Here is a 6,272-nt window from a genome sequence, read left to right as displayed (position 1 = left end):
TTAAAAACACCTGTGAAATGAAATAGATTGTGAGTATACCTTATGTGCGCATTGCTTGTGAAATAAAGTACATGATGTGTTCCTTGACATGTTGCCATATTCCTAATTGAGGAAACTTAAGCTCACCAAACTTATGGTGAGCTAGCTTGCCCAATCACATGGGGCCCACTTTGTTAGGATGATCCAAACTATTCATTTGAAAGTCCCTTACATAGATGGGGGGTGTACCAAAAATCAGCTCCATAGGATCATCCTAACCCCTCCATATTTGTGGAGGACAAAATGGGGCAGTCTGTCCATTTTTGTCCTCCACAAATGGAGGGGTAGGATGATCCTATGGAGTTGATTTTTGGTACACTCCCCATCTATGTAAGGGACTTTCAAATGAATGGTTTGGATCATCCTAACAAAGTGGGGCCCCATGTGATTGGGCAAGCTAGCTCACCATAAGTTTGGTTAAGCTCACCAACAGTTTCCTCTTCCTAATTTTAGTAATTTTCTTTGTGTTTTGCTAGAAAAAAATTATTTTCTTTCTCAATCTTTCTGATGATTTTACAATAGCTCCATTTCTTTCGACGTAAAAAATGAATATAAATTTTTTTATGTTCATTTTACAACATAAAACAAATTGTACGTCCATTTTTACGTCGAAAGGGGTCACGCAATGCTGGGGTTTTTAATGGATATTCCAAAAGTCCGTTATTTCTTTATAATAAGGTTATTGCCTCCACAATATCTTGGGTGAGGAAGGTTGCTTGCTTTAGATTTGTATCAGCTTACGATCTTTGGTTTGGATGGAAGGAGATTTGTCGTAACTGTGCTTGGGAGTAATAATTCAAGATTGTGAACCTCCGTTGTTTGGATACTTCAAGCTAAACTTTGATGGTTCTAGCTTTTATGGGAAAATATAGAGAAATTATAGGAATTGTTTTTGAGTTGTACGTCCAAAGCAGATGGGAATTTCAATTTTAGTAGGATTAGTAAAAGTCTAAGCAGAGTCTACAAATAGAACCTTGTAATACATTTTTTAAAGAAGCTTTTAAGCAATAAAAAATTCAGTTTTCTTAGTCCCTCAGATTTGTCCCGCCGCCGGAATCGTCACTGCTTGTTGTTGCCTTCCGTGCAAGCCATCTGTTGCTTGCCACTTTGCCGCCGAAGTCCCCTGAAAGTTTACCGCGGGCTACGCTGTTGCAGATCAGTCCTTCACTATCTCCATTCAGCAGCCACCCTTCAACCAAGCAACCCTCTACTCTCTGTGTTCCGCCCACTTTAATCCATTGTTTTACAAAACCTCCTCTCAGCCACCCATATTTGATAGAACCCAATTCCCTTAATTACACTCCTTGAAACCTTTTACCCATCCAACCTAAGAATAGCTACCCCAAGCCCACTTTCCTGTTTTCTGTTTCACTCCAAAACACCTCAAGCTCCTATAAAAAAAGGTGCACAAGAGTTTCCATAAAAATAGCTTGCCCTCCTTATTTTTCCTAACAAACAGCAGCTTCCTTGCGTTTCATTGTCTGTCTACCCATCCATTAGTTAACCGAATCCACATTGAATTCCCTATATTTTAGGCAACCCCTCCTTTTTCCTTGTCCATACTCTAGACACATGATAGCCTTACACCATACTTTCTTGGAACCCTTTAATTTCCCTCTTCTAAACACAATACCCTTACCTTTATCTTAGCCTACGCATTTGAACTATTTTATTAAAAAGAAAAACAAATTAAATTTAGAGGAGATTTCCGTGTCCTGCTCCAGTGCAAATCAAGTGTGCTTACAAGAACATGAGAGAGCTGTATATGCCTATCACCAATCTTTGGCAAAATCAACAGATACTCCTCTTGGCCAGAAATCTATAGGACTTGCCACATCTTTGTTCAAAAAATACCAAGTGAGAAGGGAACACAATCTTCCAGCCAATTCGTTTACTAACAGTCAGTTTTAAACAAATATTGGATGCAGCCTTCCAATCACAAGCAATTACAACATGCTCAGGTCCTGTAGATGAAATTGTTCAGCCGTGGGAATTTTTAAACAGGAGCGAAAGTAGCAAATTTATCACGGCTCAAACACAGAACACTATAGCTCCTTATAGAGGAGATGGCAACATGGGTATTTATGAGGGTCCATTTGATCCTACTAAGAAACGGCACCCTCGACCCAAAGTGGACCTGGATCCAGAAACAAACAGGGTATGAAAGCTTCTGATTTGGAAGGAAGACAGTGAGGATACAAAAGGAATGGATGCTACCAAAGAAAAATATTGGGAAGAAGAAAGGCGAGTTTTTCGTGGACGAGCAATCATTCATTGCTGCATGCATCTTGTACCAGGTACTAAAAGAAACCCTGTACATATTTTTCTTTTGCAATATTAGCTAAAATGGATTAGAACACTTGACCTTGACATTGTGAATCTCATTCATGTTTGCTTGTTTAGATTTCCATGTTTATATGCTGTAGATATTCTTGCACAAATCTTGTATCTGGATCGGCATATGTCTATTGTAGGATAACATAGAGTTCAGCACCCGTCCGCTAAACTACACGGTCAGTCTTCTGAACTAACTCCTCTAGTCTGAAATGGGCACTGTCAATGATTTCTAGTTTCGTAGCCTCACCCGGTGAAAAAATCTAACTTAATTTGTAACCTCACCTAGTTCCTTCCAAGTTCAAACAGCATATCATCGCTAGAAGCAAATGATGATCATTAGAAATTTAGAACAACTTTTCCCTTTTTCTTCTTTATTTTTTTTTTTGAAATATCAAAACACCTTATTGTTGTGGAATAATTGTTTGCAGGATTTCCTCAACTGTCTGGAAAGAGAACATGGAAGCCTTGACCTGGAATGGCTAAGAGACATTGCATGCAGTGCAAGGCTTGCCCTGCCAGGTCCAGAAGAGAAAAGTGGGCCGACCTTCCATGTGGATTTTTGCTATCCGGGAGGTTTGAACTTGAGACCTTTGGCTCTGATACCATGTTAAACAACCAGAGCTTTTGGAGTAACTGGTTGTTTAACAAGAGCATAGTTTTTTATCTTCTAGAGTAGCTATTCTTAAGCTGCTTTACTTCTTGACTGAAGCAAACCATGCTTGGGGTTTCAAAAGAATGGTTCTTTTCTTTATGATGCATTATAAAAGGCAGATTGTGGGCTGTGATTATGTTGTTTTGCTTTTGAGCATCCTTTCATCTCATAAACTTTTGATCTATAGACTAGAATATCAAATTTATTGGGAGAGGGTATAGTCTAGACTCCTGTTTGTGGAAGTTTTCATTATAATCTTGGGAAATGATATCAGCACAACGATGTTTTAATAACTACACAGACCCAGCATGTGTTTTCTTTTTAGGAACTGTAATCACCTTTTGATAGATCTTCAAATACTAAAAGACAAGATGCGTTGGTGAAAATATCAAAACATGGTTGTGCTGATATCATTTTCCATAATCCAATATCTAAAGTGTTAATCCTAGGTGGGTAAAGTGTGCGTGATTATAAATTGATACCTGGCTTTTCCAAGTTCTTTTTTGAAGGAATTGTCTTATGTTTTCTCTAATTTTCTTTTCCTTCTACAGTGACTTTGTCAGGCTGATAGCACCAAAATTGGAAATTCTGAGTGGTCTCCATTTATCGAGAGGCCGCTAATGAAGATCTGGATATCTATGAATGCTTGGGCCAGATACCCAACGTCCAGTAGGAGAGATCCCATCTCCACCCAGAGCCTCCGGGCCTATGAGAAATAGGGATGAGGCTCTTAAAGCTCTGGTGCAGAATTGCATATACCTAAAGATCAAGACCATTAGATTGGACAGAGGAAAAGAGTATATCAAAATCAATTTTGCAATGAAGATCACGAGGTGATCATATCAAACTGGGTTCTTAATGTTCTCTTAAGCACATTTGTCGAACGTTAGTCATTACTAGAGAAAGCAATGTCATCCACGTAAACTAGAAGAACTGAAGAAGGACGATGTCGACCTCCTTATGATAGCAAATCACCCAAGAGACGAAAGTGTTGGAAGTCGCTCGAGAGATGGAGATAGCTAGCGCCATAAACGCCCTTATTAAGTTATTCACATGGATATTAGTAAGGCTTGCTTCAAAACCTTTATTCATTGGGCATCGCGCGCCCCTATTAGCCCATCTCTGAATCCGCCTATCGCCAAAAGCAGAAGGCAGTCGTAAGGAGGTAAAGACGTAGGTGGATCTTTCTACCCAAAATGTCGTAGCAATTTTGTCAATCTCTACCTCTACTTCTTAGCTTTATTAGGCTTTTAACCTTTCATCAACAGATAGGCTGGGTAGAGTATGATGAAAGTTGATATTTGGTCTTTCATGGCATGGTTGGGTACTGAAAAACCATGTTGTTAGCTGAATGTATATGAACAATAGATTGATCTTGAAATGGAATGTGTTTTGGTGCAAAAAAGGGAATGTAGATAATGGATGATACTTTACTCTCTTATGCTGTCCATTAACGAAATCCATATTTAATCATCACCACTACTAGTAAATTCAAGAGCTTTACTTCAATTTTATTAAATTTATCCCAGAGTTGTATTTGTAGATGGAAGTGGTGGAGGTATCGGTTGGATTTATGGCTTATAGCAATTTCAATCTTAGAAGTGGTATAGTCTGTCTGTAACGATCAAGGTGAGGGACTGACCATAGATCCTTTTTAATAAGTAGAACGCATTAGTTGTCTTCTCTCTTGTTGGGCAGTCAGGGTGGCAGAAACAATCACTCATTCTTAAAACCAACATTCTTAAGACCAAAGAGTTGGGCAGAAAAAGGGAGAAAAAGGGGAAGAGCTCTGTGTTCCCGAATGACTGATCTCTTGTTAATTTAATGCGGAATTTGGCTAATGACCATGCTAATATTTAGACTTGAAAATAAATTTTTAGATAAAAAGTAACTGTCTCGTTATTTCGAATAAAATACTTATTGAATCTGTTGAGAAAATTTGCCAGGCTAATCAATCCGATCGTGCACAAATAAAATGGAAAAGTGAAAGTAATAAATCAAGCCACAAGATGAACACCAAGATCTTACGTGGTTCGGCCAAGCCTACTCCTCGGACAAGAAACACGATCTTTCACTATGAGAAAAACAAAATACAAAGATTACAACGGATTAATAACAAACCTTCAAACCCGCAACCCTTTCTTTACTTCTTAAACTCAAGATTGTACACGAGGAACCTGATAAAACCTGAAAGAAAACCCAAGAGGAACCCGAGAAGAAACCCAGGAAAAAACCATTTTCTTCCTTATTCTTTTCTCTCCCTTAGTGTTGCCGTCACACCCCAAGCCTCTCGCTCGTCCTCTCTTGCTTTCCTTCACCTAGAGAAAACCCACTCTCTTTTGGTATTAGTTTTTTCTCCCAAAAAAACCTAAACATTATTTCTATTTTTGCCTTATTACCTTCCCACCCAAGCAACACTCGGTGGGTGGGAAATAAGGCAATTTTCCCAACAGAATCCATCACGTGTAATGCGAGAAGACTCTTTCCTGTCACAGACATTTCTCTTAATAAAATTTAACATTATGTTAAGGGCTTGTTTGGATTCCAAGAATTTTTGAGAAAATTTTGGAAAGAAAAAATATTTCTAAAATTTCTTACTTTTTTACACAGGAATAAAGATAACTTGAACCAACCTATTCAATTTTAACTTAGAGGTAACTTAAATTTATGATAATATCCCTCTAAATTAACCATAATCATATCATTTTCCTCTAAATTGTGGAAAGAAAAAAATTTCCTCTTGCAATCCAAACGGGGCCTTACTGCAGTCCTTTCAAGTTTATCTCTTGAGACTCTAACTCAATTGTCAAGGCTTAATTCCAGCTTACCATATCAGTTTAATCCAATCTTACCGAATCAATTTCAGGAGATGGATCTAATAAGACAAATATTAGATTGTGAAAGTTATATTTGACTATTCGAGTCTTTCTTCCTCAATGTCTACCATGTTATATTTCGGATAAGGGATTTGCTAGGCAACTTCAAGGCTCACTTTTGGCTTTCCACAAAATTGCCTAGCAAATCCCTTACTAGATGTGTTTTTTCCATTGTCATTGGCTTTCTTTCCCTAAAACATTTTATTGGAAATTTTATACATAGAAATTATTTTGCAAGAAAAAAAAAAAATTCCCATTCGAAATAAAATTTTAAACCAACTTTACCTTCGATACTTTTTCCATGGAATTTTTTTGCACCTCTTGCATGAGAGGCGCTCACCATTTTACACTCTTTATGGGATGGGGCC

The sequence above is a fragment of the Tasmannia lanceolata genome, unplaced genomic scaffold (genome assembly GCF_043159265.1).
Source record: "Tasmannia lanceolata isolate RefF3 unplaced genomic scaffold, GAP_Taslan_0.1 ptg000002l, whole genome shotgun sequence".
Lineage (NCBI taxonomy): Eukaryota > Viridiplantae > Streptophyta > Magnoliopsida > Canellales > Winteraceae > Tasmannia > Tasmannia lanceolata.
Note: the sequence above shows the minus strand (reverse complement) of the source record.